Source organism: Eulemur rufifrons, chromosome 24, assembly GCF_041146395.1.
Source record: "Eulemur rufifrons isolate Redbay chromosome 24, OSU_ERuf_1, whole genome shotgun sequence".
Taxonomy (NCBI): domain Eukaryota; kingdom Metazoa; phylum Chordata; class Mammalia; order Primates; family Lemuridae; genus Eulemur; species Eulemur rufifrons.
In genome coordinates, this window is record NC_091006.1 from 15,928,819 (window position 1) to 15,946,300 (window position 17,482).

Consider the following 17,482-nt stretch of genomic DNA (forward strand, 5'->3'; position numbering starts at 1 on the left):
AAAAAATCACTTAAGGGTATGTGTAAGCGTGGTCAAATTTACAGCAGCAGAGCAATGGCTCGAAATCATACTGTGATGGGACTATGGGTGGGGGTCCTCGGAGAGGGTGGTCACTGGAGCCCAGGAGTTTGAGGCTGCAGTGAGTTGTCACCACTGCACTCCAGCAGCCTAGACAGCAGAGACTTTGTTTCAAAAAAGAAAAGGGAACCGAAGCCCCACCTCCTCAAACCCCCCCCCCCCCCCCCGTTCATATTTAAAAAATAAAAATAGTCCGGGCAAGGTGTCTCATGCCTGTAATCCTAGCACTCTGGGAGGCTGAGGCAGGAGTATCGCTCGAGGTCAGGAGTTCGAGATCAGCCTGAGCAAGAGCGAGACCCTGTTTCTACTAAAAATAGAAAGAAATTAGCCAAACAACTAAAAATATATAGAAAAAACTAGCCGGGCATGGTGGCACATGCCTGCAGCCCCAGCTACTTGGGAGGCTGAGCAGGAGGATTGCTTGAGCCTAGGAGTTTGAAGTTGCTGTGAGCTAGGCTGATGCTACGGCACTCTAGCCCAGGCAACAGGGTGAGATTGTCTCAAAATAAATAAATAAATAAAAATTAAGTACTTCTTGGGCCTGAGGGACCAGATCCCTAGTTTTATTGACCTTTAATCCCGATTTATGCATGTTCAGAACATACCTGTGCTGCCTGGGATACATTACTTTATCTTTGTTTTTTGATAAAGTGTCTTGTTGCCCAGGCTGGAGTGCAATGGCACGGATCATAGCTCTCTGCAGCCCTTCTGGGCTCAATTGATCCTCCTGCCTTGGCCTCCCAAAGTGCTGGGATTACAGGCTTTGGCCTTACAGGCACGAGCCAAGGCACCTGGCCCCATTTACTTTACTTGTGCTGCTAACAAAGGTTAAATTCCTATTTCCATTAGACAGCCTGTAGTGGTCGGAAAGCATATTATGTGATGGGCCAGTTGCTTTTTGCTCAACAAGGTCATAAATTGTCAATGACACAGGACAGCTTGGGGAAAACATATCCAATGGCTTTTACTAAGAGCAGTGTGGCCTGGCCTGTTGCAGAGTCCTGGGACTATAGCCTCTGTGGGACCCGGGCTCACTAAGCAGAGACCTTAATGCTGGCTGGCACTGAGGCAGCTCAGTTATTACCTGCGCAGCTGCTGGAACGCTCCTTGCTGCAGTTTCTCCCATGTCTTGCCTCAGTCAATGGAACTCAACTATGACAGCACTTCCATTTTGATACCAGAAAGTGCCCCCAGGGCTGAGTCCCACAGACTGAGATGAGATGATTTCCTTCCCTTCCTTTGATGCCTCCAGCCCCCAGCAACTGCAAGCGCGCTTCTGATATCACTGTGGGCAGAGGACAAATAGTTAAAACTGCCTTCTAAACATTGCCCAACACAGAAAGGTAGGATGAAGTCACTGAAAATATTCTTTCTCTGCACTCCTTCTCAAATCATGCAAATCCTATGAATCTAGAAGTCGCACAGTGGTGCCGCCAGGATGCCAGGTCTTCACCCCTAAACCACAGACATTCCTCTCCACAACCTAGGAGGTTCCCTTAAACCTTTACCTGTTCTTGGTGGGGCGCAGTGGTTGGCGCCTGTAATCTTAGCACTGTGGGAGGCCGAAGCGGGTGGATCATTTGAGCTCAGGAGTTCGAGACCAGCCAGCCTGAGCAAGAGCGAGACCCCCATCTCTACTAAAGAATAGAAAGATATTAGCTGGACAACTAAAACTATTTAGAAAAAATTAGCTGGGCAGGGTGGTGCGTGCCTGTAGTCCCAGCTACTCCGGAGGCTGAGGCAGAAGGATTGCAAAATAAAATAAAATAAAATAAATAAAATAAATAAAAACCTTTATCTGGTCTTGACAGCCATCTCAAAAGAAAATCCAACTTTCCTAGCAACGTCTGCACAATTCACCATTACAAGGTACATGAACATTATTCCTTCTTTGAATGTTCGTGAATTTAAAGTCTTCTTATCCATGGTACAATAGTAACACCTTTTAAATCTCATCTGTGCCTGGATAACCATAAGGACTTAAGGACTTCAAGAATTAGTTTTCAGGCCGGGCGAAGTGGCTCACGCCTGTAATCCTAGCACTCTGGGAGGCCGAGGCGGGTGGATTGTTTGAGCTCAGGAGTTTGAGACCAGCCTGAGCAAGAGCGAGAGACCCCGTCTCTACTAAAAATAGAAAGAAATTATCTGGCCAACTAAAATATACATAGAGAAAAAATTAGCCGGGCATGGTGGTGCATGCGTATAGTCCCAGCTACTCGGGAGGCCGAGGCAGTAGGATCGTTTAATCCCAGGAGTTTGAGGTTGCTGTGAGCTAGGCTGACGCCACGGCACTCTAGCCCAGGCAACAAAGGGAGACCCTGTCTCAAAAAAAAAAAAAAAAAAAAAAAAAAAAAAAGAATTAGTTTTCAGGCCAAACATGGTGGCTCACACCTATAATCCTAGCACTGAGGAGGCTGAGGGAGGATTGCTTGAGCTTAGGAGTTCGAGACCAGCCTGTGCAAGAGCCAGACCCTGTCTCTACTAAAAATAGAATTTAGCTGGACAGCTAAAAATACATAGAGAAAAAATTAGCCGGGCATGGTGGCACGTGCCTATAGTCCCAGCTACTTGGGAGGCTGAGGCAGAAGGATTGCTTGAGCCCAGGAGTTTGAGGTTGCTGTGAGCGAGGCAGGCAGATGTCTTGGCACTCAGGCCAGGACAACAGAGAAGAGAGAAAAAAAAAAAAAAAAAAAAAGACCAAATATAAGACAAGACCCAGGGTAAATGATAAAATATTGGAGACTTAAAGAGGAGGGGAAGAGTCCTACACCCAAACTCCCAAATAACAAAGGTAGACATGGGGAAAGATCAAAGGAAGCAAATACTTACTGGGAAATGTTGCGAGGACTTCCCATCCTCAGGCAAAGAGGAAGATCACAGGACTCGAGCTCTTTTATACACCCAGGGACCATTCAGATTTGTGAATGGATTGAAGTCTGGCCACGCCCACTCTGTGCTCTTCAGGCCTTTGCCTCTCCTTGAATTTGATTTTCCTAGGCTTTCCTGAAACATTTTCTAAGTTTTTACTTTCATCTTTAAAAAATTTATTCTTTACTCTAATCCTAGCACTCTGGGAGGCCGAGGCGGGTGGATTGTTTGAGCTCAGGAGTTGGAGATCAGCCTGAGCAAGAGCGAGACCCCGTCTCTACTAAAAAATAGAAAAAAATTAGCTGGGCAACTAAAAATATATAGAAAAAATTAGCCGGGCATGGTGGCACATGGCGGTAGTCCCAGCTACTTGAGAGGCTGAGGCAGAAGGATCGCTGGAGCCCAGGAGCTTGAGGTTGCTGTGAGCTAGGCTGACGCCACGGCACTCTAGCCAGGGTGTCAGAGCGGGACTCTGCCTCAAAAAAAAAAAAGAAAGAAAGGTCTTTGTATGTTATCTAGGATGGCCTGGAACTCCTGCTCTTCCCACCTGAGCCTCCCTGAGTAGCTGGGATTACAGGTGTGTGTGCCTGACTTCTTAAATTTTTACTTTCTAAATTGCCATAACCGGGGGCGGCGGGGGAGGGGGGTGGGGGGGGAGAAAAAAAACAAAAAAGAAAAGTAAATTGCCATAACTGCAGTTCAGGGGTGATGTAGACAACTTGGAAAATATAAGGAAGGACCAGCACGGTGGCTCACACCTATAATCCTAGCACTCTGGGGGGCCGAGGAGGGAGGATCCCTTGAGGTCTGGAGTGTGAGACCAACCTGAGCTAGAGGGAGACCCTGAGACCCCGAGACCCCGAGACCCCGTCTCTTCCAAAAATAGAAAAAATAAGCAGGGTGTGGCGGCTCTCGCTTATAGTCCCAGCTGCTTGGGAGGCTGAGGCAGGATCCCTTGAGCCCAGGAGTTTGAGGTTGCTGTGAGCTATGATGATGCCATTGCACTCTAGCCTGGGTCAAAAAAAAAAAAGGAGAAAAATACAAGGAAGAAAATGATAATCCCACCTGCTGGGGTAATTGTTTGATTCTACAAATAAGTTTGTGTGGAAAAGATGCCAGGTGTGTCTCCAGGGACTTGGGAGTGTGAGGTGAGCTAGACCCACGAAGTCCTTGTCCTCAAAGTTGGGAGATAGACGACAAACGGGCATATAAATAAACAGCTAAACTTAGCTCATACTTTTGCTTTACTTAACTCCTGTCTCTTATGTACAAATGCATATAAATTGGACAGGGCAGACCGAGGAGATGTTGCACATAAGGATACCTGCTACGGATAGAGCAAAATGGCAAAGAATGTGTTTACAATGCCGGCCATTATTAACCTCAGTTAATTCTTTTCTGAAATAATGGCTCTCTCCTTGGGACTCGCCTACCCTTTTGGCGTTATTCCCAAAGCTGGCTGTTCCCACCTTCCCTGGCCCAGGGAAGAATAAAAGTGATTTATATGCACATTATTCAGGAAAGACTGTTCTTTAAGCCCCCTAAAAACACAATGCCTGGGGCCTGTCATACCTTTAGGGGCCCATTAAAAAATTTACATTTATTTTAAAATAAGAAGGAAAAAAATTAACTTTAGGTCAAAGGAAATGTTTTAGTATTAAAAGGAAGTCATAAAATATAGTTTTGAGCATATTTTTATGAAGGGGGCTCAGGAGGGCAAAAAATGCCCACAAATATCAAATTATGGCCCCAAAGTGGCTCCTCCCTAATGCTTCCTAAGCTAAAGGTCATTTTATCTCTGATTCATTTAAACCAGTGGTCACAAACTCAGGTGCCTATGAGTTGAGCAGAATGGGTATATTTTCAAATAATATTTAATTTTTTAAAAAGGGTTATTGACCATCTAAAGCTTTGCTTTTCAATAATTTCTTTTCTTTTCTTTTTTCTTTCTTTTTTCTTTTTTTTCTTTTCTTTTTCTTTTTTTTTCCTTCTTTTTTTTTTTTCGGCAGGTGAGTTGTTACACTCCTTAGCGGATTCCGACTTCCATGGCCACCATCCTGCTTTCAATAATTTTTAAAAAGCTCCCAGGCAGTGCCATTCATTAGCATCCTTGATGATTGTGGGTGATGAGTTTCCGCCCTTACAATTACGTAAATATATCAGGTTTATCTAACTCTTACCCTAAACAAAAAGGAAGATGTACACCTAAGGGATGTAATTACTCACCAACAAAAACTTTGCTTTTTGCTTCAAAGTTAAAATAAATAAAATAAAATGCTGGCATGATTTCCTAAATTGATCCTCTGATCCACTAATAGGTCAAATGACAGTTTTAAAAAAAAAATAACCATGTCACGTGGGAGAGGAGATTGAACTGGAGCACAGCGGAAATGAAACGGATGGGATGGAGGAGACTGGACTAGACTAGAATAGGATTTCTCACTGGCAATGATAAATATTGTTACAGGAAATGAGGTTTCAGGTATATTCATTTTTGAGAATTCGAGGTCTTGATGTAAAATATCTTACCCTGGGTTGGATAAAAATGTTTGGGAAACACTAAATTCTTGATCCTGTCTTCTGTTGAATGCTTACCTCCTACCTCACTCTTCCTCATTCAGCTCAGCTCTGGCCACACTGGCCCTTTTTCTGTGCCAAAAACCTCAAACTCCTAGGTTCAAGCAGTCCTCCAGCCTCAGCCTGCCTGGTAGCTAGTCGTGTGCCACCGTGCCTAGGTACTTTTTTCAATTTTTGTGGAGATGGGTCTCAAACTCCTGGCCTCAAGCAATCCTCCCACCTCCACTTCCAAAAGTGCTGGGGTTATGGGTTGAGTCACCTCTAACGGGCCTGAGTACATCTTTGTTGACTATTCATCTCTCTTGGAAACGTAATACACCTGAAGGCATCTGGAGAACAATGATATTTTGTGAGTCTGGCGCCAGTCGAGAACCTTGGGGTGGGAGGAGCTGGGTGCCCCAAGTTAACATTGATAGGAACCCAGAAAGACAAAAGAATCAGAAAACCAAAGCTTTCCAGTGGAGATTTTTTTTTTTTTTAATTTGAGACAGGGTCTCACTCTGTTGCCCGGGCTAGAGTGCCGTGGCGTCAGCCTAGCTCACAGCAACCTCAAACTCCTGGGCTGAAATGATCCTCCTGCCTCAGCATCCCGAGTAGCTGGGACTACAGGTATGTGCCACCATGCCTGGCTAATTTTTTCTATATATATTTTTAGTTGTCCAGCTAATTTCTTTCTATCTTTTTAGTAGAGATGGGGTCTCGCTCTTGCTCAGGCTGGTCTCAAACTTCTGACCTTGAGCGATCTTTCCCCCCTCGGCCTCCCAGAGTGCTAGGACTGTAGGCGTGAGCCACCACCACACCCAGCCTCCAATGGAGATTTGGGCGCAAGTGGAGGGTGTGGGAAGCCCGAGGGACCTTGAGATATCTGGGCTATTTCCTGAGAAAGAAAGACCCTAATTTGCAAGTCACTGCACTTTACTATAATTCCATGGTTACTCCACCCAAAGTTGGCCCTCCAAACATTCCTGAATACTCACTCGTGCCTGCTCTCTGAAGGGATTTCTTTGTGAGATTCTACTTTGTATTTTAAAACTTTTCATACACCTTCTCCACTACCTAATCTCATCTTTCTTCCTGCAAATCTTTCATGGCTCGTTTTGGAGCTGTGATTCCATTATAAAGTGCAGGTAATTAAAAAAAAATAAAAAATCCCAAATCACCATTTAGCCAGGGGGCTAGGCAAAACCAAGGGAAGTTGAGAGGGAGAGGTTTTTTTTGTTTGTTTGTTTGTTTTGTTGTTGTTGTTGTTTTTGAGACAGAGTCTCACTCTGTTGCGTGGGCTAGAGTGCCGTGGCATCAGCCTAGCTCACAGCAACCTCAAACTCCTGGGCTCAAGCAATCCTCCTGCCTCAGCCTCCCGAGTAGCTGGGACTACAGGCATGTGCCACCATGTCCAGCTAATTTTTTCTATATATATTTTTAGTTGTCCATATAATTTCTTTCTATTTTTTAGTAGAGACAGGGTCTCGTTCTTGCTCAGGCTGGTCTCGAACTCCTGACCTTAAGAAATCCTCCCTCTTCAGCCTCTCAGAATGCTAGGATTACAGGCACGAGCCACCGTGTCGTGTCTTTTTTTTTTTTAATACCAAATATTAAGTTCCTTGAGGGGTTGGAAGTATCACTTTCATGCATCAATGTATCCTGATACTTTCAAAGATTCGGTGTATTTTCAGTTCCAGGCTTCAAATGTCTTCATTTACTTGTTGAAAGTTGCTTTCACTATTGTACATGTTCTTTTTTTTCCTTTTTTTGGGGGGGTGGGGGGACAGAGTCTCCCTCTGTTGCCCAGGCTAGAGTGTCATGGCGTCACCATACCTGGCTAATTTTTTTTTGTTTTTTGTAGAGATGGAGATCTTGCTATGTTGCCCAGGTTGGTCTCAAACTCCTGGCCTCAAGTGATCCGCACACTTTGGCCTCCCAAAGTGTGGGGATTACAGGCAGGAGCCACCCACCATGGACAGCCGAAGCATTTATCAATTCTGTGTGTTGGAAACATTTGAAGCCCAACATTTCATAATCTCATCATTCTTCCTGCAAATCTTTCATGGCTCATTTTGGAGCTGTAATTCCATCACAGAGTGCAGGTAATTTAAAAAAAAAAAAATCCTAAATCATCATTTAGCCAGGGGGCTAGGCAAAACCAAGGGAAGTTGAGAGAGAGAGTTTTTTTTTGTTTGTTTTGTTTTGTTTTGTTCTTTTTTGAGACAGTCTCACTCTGCTGCGTGGGCTAGAGTGCCATGGCGTCAGTCTAGCTCACAGCAACCTCCAACTCCTGGGCTCAAGGGATCCTCCTGCCTCAGCCTCCTGAGTAGCTGGGACTACAGGCGTGCACCACCACATATGGCCAATTTTTTTCTATTTTTAGTGGAGACGTGGGTCTCACTCTTGCTCAGGCTGGTCTTGAACTCCTGACCTCCAGTGACCTCCCATTCAGCCTCCCAGAGTGCTAGGATTACAGGTGTGAGCCATTGCATGTGGCTCCTACATGTTGAAAGTCTTCTCCACTTGCTATACTTGTCTTGAAAGTCACCTGGTAATTCGTGGTTCCTCAAAAAGTTGAACACAGAGAAGCTGGGCACAGTGGCGTGCACCTGTAGTCCCAGCTCCTGGTGAGACTGAGCAGAAGGATCTGACAGGGTCATGTGCTATATTGCCCAAGCTGGTCTCGAACTCTAGGCCTCACGTGATCTCTCTCACCTCCGCCTCCCAACCTGCTGAGATCCCAGGTGTGAGCCAAGACCTGTCTCTTAAAAAATAAACAAATAAACAAACATACACTTACTGAATGATCCAGCAATTCCACTTTGGGGTATACATCCAAAATAATTGAAAGCAGGGTCTCACAGAGATATTTTACAGCTGTGTTCATAGAAGCATTGTAACAATACCCAACTGAGGAAGCGACCCAAGTGTGCACCATGGATGAACAGATAAGCAAAATGTATGTACATAGAATGAATCTCATGGCCTCAAACACCATCCAAGGAAGAAATCATCATGCACCCCTCCCACCCCCAGTGCTGTTCCGTTTCCATTAGAACCAGGAGGTCTCTCCCAAACTCAGCTCCTTCTCCATTTTCAGCAACTTCCTTCTGCTCTGCCCCAGCCTCCCAGAGAATGGCCTGAAAGGCATCTACAGAAGAGACTGTACTGGAACTTATAGGCTCCTGTATCAGAAAGGGTCAAAGTTCTGATTCTGGAATGTTCCCAGAGGCAGGTGCATGACACAGAGACAAAAGGAGAAGGTGACCAACCAACCAGCTCAAGTGACAGACACAAGGAGAATCACCAGAGAGGACAAGAGACAGAGACACAAGGACAGACAAAGGGACAGGAAAGAAAAGAGAGCAGCAGGGAACGCAAAGGTGTAGATTAGGGGACTGGGGGAGGGAGGCAGAGGAGAGACAGCAAGGAAGAGCCAGAGACCTAGAGACAAAGGGATAGAAAGACAGAGATAGAGGCCAGGTGTGGTGGCTCATGCCTATAATCCTAGCACTCTAGGAGGCCAAAGCAGGAGGATTACTTGAGATCAGGAGTTCGAGACCAGCCTGAGCTAGAGCGAGACCCCATCTCTACTAAAAATAGAAAGAAATTAGTTGGACAACTAAACATGCATACAGAAAAAATTAGCCCGGCGTGGTGGCACATGCCTGTAGTCCCAGCTACTTAGGAGGCTGAGATAGGAAGATCCCTTGAGCCCAGGAGTTGGAGGTTGTTATGAGCTAGGCTGACGCCATGGCACTCTACTCAGGGTAACAGAGTGAGACTCTGTAAAAAAAAAAAAAAGAAAGAAAAGAAATCCAAATGCTGGCATTTTAACTGACACTTGTTCACAGAAACATTTTTTACTTGCTTCTTTTTTTAAAGAAGCAAGGGTCTCACTCTTGCCCAGGGTGTAGTGCAGTGGCACAATCAGGACTCATTGTAACCTTGAATGCCTAAACTCAAGCCATCCTCCCAAATAGCTGGGACTACAGGGAGGTGCCACCACACCAGCTAATTTTTCTAAATTTTTTTTTACAGAGGCGGCATCTTGGTATATTGCCTAGGTTGGTCTTGAACTCCTGGCCTCAAAGATCCTCCCTCAGTGCTGAGATTGTAGGTTTGAGTCACTGGGACCCACCTTGGATTAATGCTTTGTATCCCTGCATTTATTTTTATTTTTATTTTTATTTTTTTTTTGAGACAGAGTCTCACTCTGTTGCGCAGGCTAGAGTGAGTGCCGTGGCGTCAGCCTAGCTCACAGCAACCTCAAACTCCTGGGCTCAAGCGATCCTCCTGTCTCAGCCTCCCGAGTAGCTGGGACTACAGGCATGCACCACCATGCCCGGCTAATTTTTTCTGTATATATTTTTAGCTGTCCATATAATTTCTTTCTATTTTTAGTAGAGATGGGGTCTCGCTCTTGCTCAGGCTGGTCTCGAACTCCTGAGCTCAAACGATCCGCCCACCTCGGCCTCCCACCTGCATTTATTTTTTATAATTTTTTATTTTTATTTTTTGAGACAGAGACTCACTGTGTCACCCAGGCTAGCGTGCCATAGTGTCAGCTTAGCTCACAGCCACCTCCAAACCCTGGGCTCAAGGGATCCTTCTATCTCAGCCTCCCAAATAGCTGGGACTACAGGCATGTGCCACCATGCCTGGCTAATTTTTTCTATTTTTTGTAGAGACAGGGTCTCCTCTTGCTCAGGCTGGTCTCGAACTCCTGACCTTAAGCGATCCTCCCGCCTCGGCCTCCCAGAGTGCCAGTATGTGCCTGCATTTAACAGACACAAATGAAAATGGAAAAATTGCCAATAGCTGATTTCTGTCCTCTATATTTCCACTCACAATCATACATAGCCTTAGGTTTATTTTGATTCCATGGAAAAAAAATCTAACCTTCAGAACTATTTACTAATAATAGCAAGAATAGGATCTTTAGCTGGGTGAGGTGGCTCACACCTGTAATCCTAGCATTCTGAGAGGCAGAGGTGGGACATCGCTTGAGCTCAGGAGTTTGAGACCAGCCTGAGCAAGAGTAAGACCTCATCTGTACTAAAAAGAGAAAAATTAGCTGGGTGTTGTGGCATGCGCCTATAGTCCCAGCTACTTGGGAGGCTGAGATAGGAGGATCCCTTGAGCCCAGGAGTTTGAGGTTGCTGTGAGCTAGGCTGACGCCATGGCACTCTAGCCAGGGTGACAGAGTGGGACTCTGCCTCAAAAAAAAAAAAAAAAAAAAAAAGCGCAAAACTCTCTAAAAAAATAAATAAGTAAAATAAAAAAAAAATAATTTTCCCTAATGAAATCATATTATCTTTTTAAATACGTTTATTTTCCATCCACATTATTTGCTAGTGTCTGCTTATATCTTTTGTCCATTTTTAAAATTGGGCTGTTTTCCTATTATTGAGTTTTGGGGATTCTTCTTTTTTTTTTCTTTTTTTTTGACAAATACTGCATGATTTTATTTATATGAGGTACTTAGAATACTCAAATTCATACAAACAGAATATAGAGGCCAGGTGCAGTGGCTCACGCCTGTAACCCTAGCACTCTGGGAGGCCGAGGCAGGAGGATCGCTCGAGGTCAGGAGTTCGAGACCAGCTTGAGCAAGAGCGAGATCCCCGTCTCTACTAAAAATAGAAAGAAATTATATGGACAGCTAAAAATATACATAGAAAAAAATTAGCCAGGCATGGTGGCACATGCCTGTAGTCCCAGCTACTCGGGAGGCTGAGGCAGGAGGATCGCTTGAACCCAGGAGTTTGAGGTTGCTGTGAGCTAGGCTGACGGCACGGCACTCTAGCCTGGGCAACAGAGCGAGACTCTGTCTCAAAAAAAAAAAAAAAATTAAAAAAAAAAGGAAAGAAAATAGAAAAATGGTGTCCATGGCCTGAGGGGGAGAGGGAAATGGGATGTTATTTAATGGATATAGAATTTCAGTTTTGCAAGAAGAAAACATTCTAGGGATTGGCTGCAAGTTTTAGGAATTATTTTCTGGCTGCAAGTCCTTTATCAAAAATGCGATTTGCCCATATTTTCTCCTAGTCTGTGGCTCACCTTTTCATTTTGTCAATGGTGAATTTTGAAGAGTTGTAGCTCTTTATTTTGATGAATTCCAATTTATCAATATTTTTTCTCTTATGGATAGTGCTTTATGATGTTATATCTAAGAAATCTTTGCCTAAGGCAAGGCCACAAGGACTTTCTCCTATGTTTTATTTATTATTTATATATGTGAACAAATAGACTGGTCTCAAACTCCTAGCCTCAAGTGATCCTCCTGCCTTGGCCTCCCAAAGTGCTGGGATTACAGGTGTGAGCTACTGTGCCCGGCAAGTATATATAATTTGAGTTTAGGCATACCGAACACCTGTGATACTATCACCACAATCAAAGTAATATATCTATCACTTCCAAGAATTTCCTGGTGTCCCTCCACCACCAATTTTCTTTTCTTTCTTTCTTTTTATTTTTTTGTGTGTGGTAAGAACACAACATGAGGTCTACCCTCTCAACGCAATTTAAGTGCGCAATACCATGCTGTTAACTAGGCACTATGTTGGACAGCAGACCTCTAGAACTAATTCATCTTGCATAACTGAAACTTTACGCCCATTGAACAACTATTTTTCCCTTTCTTATTAAAAACAATTGTTGGAGGATATGCTTTTAGGCTATGCAAATAATCTGTTTCCCCTCAGTCATTTGCTTACTGATTTTTGTATTTAGCAATGTGCCTTGCTTGCAACAATTATTTTATGTCTAATCATGATTTCGCATTCCCTTATTCCCTTTATATTTATAGTTCTGTGTGTATACATATAGGAAGAAAGAGCAAAAGCAGTATCTTTTGTTTTTCCATGTAAGTGGAATGATAATTTTAGTTGACTTGAGTTTCTTTGTCTTTTTTTTTTTTTCCAGATTATCTTGTCTTAGAACTGTCCACAGTATTCAAGACATCTTCATTCTTGAAGTGCTTGGAACACTATATTTTCAAAATGATGTCAGCGGTAAGCATTTGATTGTTTTCAGCTTTTTCCCCCGTTCTATCATGTGGTTTTTCCAACTTTTTTCTATTACAAGCAGATGTGCAGTAAGGTTTTTGCGTGTGTTTGCATACGTGTGTGTATATGTTTATTCCCCATTTCTAAATAATGTGTTTGTTTCTATTTCTCGACTTTTCAATTTTGGGCATTTTCTTTTTTCTTTCTTTTTCTTTTTTTTCTTTCTTTTTTTTTTTTGAGACAGAGTCTCGCTCTATTGCCCAGGCTAGAGTGCCGTGCCATCAGCCTAGCTCACAGCAACCTCAAACTCCTGGGCTCAAGCGATCCTCCTGCCTCAGCCTCCCGAGTAGCTGGGACTACAGGCATGTGCCACCATGCCCGGCTAATTTTTTCTATATATATTTTTAGCTGTCCATATAATTTCTTCTATTTTTTTTTAGTAGAGACGGGGTATCGTTCTTGCTCAGGCTGGTCTCTTACTCCTGACCTCGAGCGATCCTCCCGCCTTGGCCTTCCAGAGTGCTAGGGTTACAGGCGTGAGCCACCACACCCGGCCGACCAACTGTCTCTTATTTTAAAACCTTCACAGGTCTTGCATTGTTCACAAAACTCTGCAGAGTTCCTCCCAGAATAACTAATCTAGTGCCAGTGCTATGTGAGGACCCAGCCAAACTGGTCTTTGATTTATTCTCTATGTGGGTTCACTGCTCCCCCTCTGTCCTGGGGGTGCTATTGATTCAGCCATTGGCTGTGGTTTGGTCTCCACTGCACTCCTAGGAGATGCTGTCTGGAACCTCTTAATGAGTGGACTGAGGGTGGATGTCAGGGATGGGTCTGGGGGAAATGCAGGGAAAGACCGAATTTACATGCCATGTGTGTTTTCACCCAGGGAACACAGGAGGCAAGCGGCATGCCCTCAGAGAGCCCCCTGAGCGACCAAGAAGAAGGGGCAGCGGCACGACCAGGTAAGCTGGACGTGGCCACAAAGGGACCTGTAAACACTCCCAACTGTGGCCAATGTCACACTACCAGTGCTGTGGCTCACGCCTGTAATCCTAGCACATGGGGAGGCCAAGGTGGGGGGATCCCTTGAGGCTAAGAGTTCAAGAGCAGCCTGAGGAACATAGCAAAACCCCATCTCTACAAAAAATAGTACAGTTAGCCGGGTGTGGTGGCGCGTGCCTGTAGTCCCAGCTACTTGGGAGGCTGAGGCTAGAGGATCACTTGAGCCCAGGAGATGGAGAACAACCTGGGCAACATAGCAAGACCTCATCTCTTAAAAAAAAAAAAAAAAAGAAAGAAAGAAAGAAAAAAGAGAAAAGGAAGCCATTTTCTAGCAGTGAGAGAGAGGCTAAGTAGACAGAGTACTCAAGAAAGCAGTGTTTCTTTTTTCTTTTTTAAAAATATTATTTTTGTATGTTCTTTCAGTTAAAAGAAAATTAAAACTAAATAAACATATTTTCTCAGCCAGGTGCAGTGGCACATGCCTTTAGCCCCAATTACTCAGGAGGCTGAGGCCGGAGCATCCCTTGAGTCTAGGAGTTGGAGGCTTCAGTAAGCTACCAACATGCCTGTGAACAGCCACTGCATTCCAGCCTGGGCAACAGAGCAAGACCCTGTCTTTAAAATATTTTTTAGGGTGGGTGGGGGCAGTAAAAAAAAATAAATAAATAAAATATTTTTTTAAGTAAAAAAAATATATTTTCTCAAGTACAAATCAAAGCTCAGTGAGTGGAAGACAAAGTGCCAGGGTGAACAGTTGGGGTGATAGAAGAAGGGGTTGAACAGTGGGAACAGACTGAATTCCAGAGTCAGGAAAGAGCAAGGGCAACACCCACCTCGCCAAGACAGGCCCATCCCGTCTGACCCCAGCTGCAGAGGGAGCTTCCAGTCTGCATGAGATGGACGCTAACCAAATGTTCTCCTCTCCTCAGCCAAGTCCTGTAAGAGACCCCGAGAACGACGACGCACCGTCTTCACAGCTGAGCAGAAGGCAACGCTGGAAGATCTGTTTAGATCGACTCAGTTTCCAGATTATGACACCCAAGAGCTCGTGGCATCAAGAATCCATTTAGAGGTCTCGGCAGTGCAGGTCAGAGCCACTAGGGTTTGCCAGGCATGTCCTACGCTGCCCAGACCCTTCTCCCGCATGATTTTACCCCCTCTCCCCTCGGCCCCATGATCAAATAATCATCGGTGCTAGACACATTTTGTATTTTCATTCTCAGAAACACAGACCAGCGGGCCGGGTGCGGTGGCTTGCGCCTGTAGTCCCAGTTACTGGAGAGGCTGATGTAGGAGGGTGATCGCTTGAGTCCAGGAGGTCGAGGTTACAGGGCGCTACGATATGATCGCTTGCATTCCAGTCTGGGCGACAGAGCAAGACTATGTCTAAAAAAAAAAAAAAAAGAAAAGAAAAGAAAAGAAATACAGGCCTGTTTTACACTTGAGGTAAACCAAGGCACAGGAGGGCAAGGTGACTGAGTGCAGGGTTCCAAGGCTGCTAAGGTGTGACAATGGAATTCCAACCCAACCTTCTCCTAACTGCGCCCTCTACAAACCCTCAAAGTGAATGGTCATCCTCTCAAGTCAGAGACGCCGCCATTTGCTCGAGCTTCGCTCTGGTCCTCATGTACTGAGGACATAGCCCGTCCCTTCTGGAATACTCCTTACTCCTTTAGTGGGCCCATCAGAGAGGTTTCCAAAGACAATTCTCAAGGACCCTAGGCTAGACTCTGATACTCTACCGCACAGAGCCCTGCCCTCTTCCTTGCTCCTGCAGAGAGTGTGTGGGACCTAGTCCATCCCCTGCTCCTGCTCAGGTCTCAAAGGCCCGTCCTGTTGCCTTTCTTCTTCTTTCTTTGCAACCTTGGCCTCCTGGAATCCCTGGGCCATGGACATATGGGAATGGCTCCTGGCCTGCCCTGGATGCAGGAGGAGCAGGTGTGAAGCCACCTCCTGCCACCAGAAGCAGCCTCATTCCTGGGGAAGATGAGTGAATATCGTCCCAGGTTCCTTTCCTACTCACACTCTCCTTCCCCCCATCTCCCCTTTCTACTCCCCAGATTTGGTTTAAGAACCGACGAGTTAAATGGAGAAAGGATCAGCTGAATGATCAAAAAGAGGTGTTTGCACTGCGAGGCAGACCACCCAAGAGGTACCAAGAGGAAGCACCCGATTTCTCTGCCGAGGGAGGCGCTGTTCTCCCAGGGGTTCAGGGTCCCTACGGCGCAGCCCTGCCGGGCCCCTTAGAAGCCTGCTCTGAGCTGGACGGGCTGGAGGCCACCATCCCTGCCTTGTTTTCAGGTCCATATGACATAGGCCACGTGATAGAAATGTATGAATGTTTTGAAATGGAGGAGAGTCCTGAAGACTTCAGTTGTCTTTCTCAGTATCTTTCCCTGTCTGACGACTAACCAGCTGCAGAGAGAGTTCTGTTGCTCATCCTGCTCCCGATCTCTGTTTGATGAAGGATATTACAACATAGGAGCAGGCAGAAAATTCCACAAAGCCTGCAGGTCATTAGTCCCAGAGATTTCAAAATGTATGGCTTAGGCCAGGTGCAGTGACTGAGGCCTATAATCCCAGCACTCTGGGAGGCTGAGGTGGGAGGATCGCTTGAGCCCAGGAGTTTGAGGTTGCTGTGAGCTAGGCTGATGCCACGGCACTCTAGCCCAGGTGACAGCAAGACTGTCTCAAAAGAAAAAAAAAAAAGTCTACAGCCATATCACCCTAAAAAAACAAAACTCTTGTTCCCATTTACTTAAAATGTAAATCTAAACAAGTCTTTCCCCTTAAAGACTAAAGTTTTTTTCATTATTTATTATATAACTTAATTATATTTTATTTATTTATTTGTTTGTTTATTTATTTTAAGCACCATGACCCACCAATTTTTTGTTTCTATTTTTAGTTGGCCAGCTAATGTTTTCTATTTTTAGTAGAGATGGGGTCTCAGCTGTTGCTCAGGCTGGTCTCAAACTCCTGCCCTCAAGGGATCCTCCCGCCTCAGCCTCCCAGAGTGCTAGGATTATAGGCATGAGCCACCCTGCCCAGCCTTAATTATATTTTAGATGAGATGGAGTCTCACTATGATGGCCAGGCTGGTCTTGAACTCCTGGGCTCAAGTGATCCTCCTGCCTCAGCTTCCCAAGTAGCTGGGGATACGGGCAAGAGCCACCTTGTCCAGCTTTATGACTTTTTTTCTTTTCAACGTACAATGTATTGCCTCATTCATAGGAAATGAAACTTAAATGGAAACTATAACATTCAACAATCTGATGAATCAAATTGGCAAATGCACAAAAGTTGTGATAATTAATTCATGATACTATGGGGCGTCCCAACAGTCTCCATACAAAGAAAAACTTTATAAAATTTCATAATGAATATTTTGTAAGTAAAGGTACGTTTAGCTACAATTTCCCATTTTCCCTAGGTATGGCGACAGACATTTGGGACACTGTGTAGACTATAAACACTCCCATAATAGGTTGGTTGGAGTGGGGACTGATGTAATTTAATTAATGTTGGATTTTTAAGGTGTGACATTAAAATATTATTTATCTTTTTTTTTTTAAATTGTCTTCTTTACTCATGCTTTGGACTGGAACAAAATATTTATCTTGATTGCAGCTTTTTTCCCCCCCTGCTGTATGGAGGTTTAAAATTTTTATACATTCAAGGTGATATTTGATATACATATACAAATGATTACCATAATTAAGTTTCTTAACACATTCATCATCTCACACAGTTATTTATTTGTGTGTGTGTGGTCAGAATACTTAAGATCTGTCTACGGCCATACCACCCTGAACGCTCCCGATCTCATCTGATCTCGGAAGCTAAGCAGGGTGGGGCCTGGTTAGTACTTGGATGGGAGAATACTGAAGATCTGCTCACTTAGAATGCTGAGGTTTTAGGTACCTCCTTAAATTTTACACCTGAGATAAATACCTCCCTTG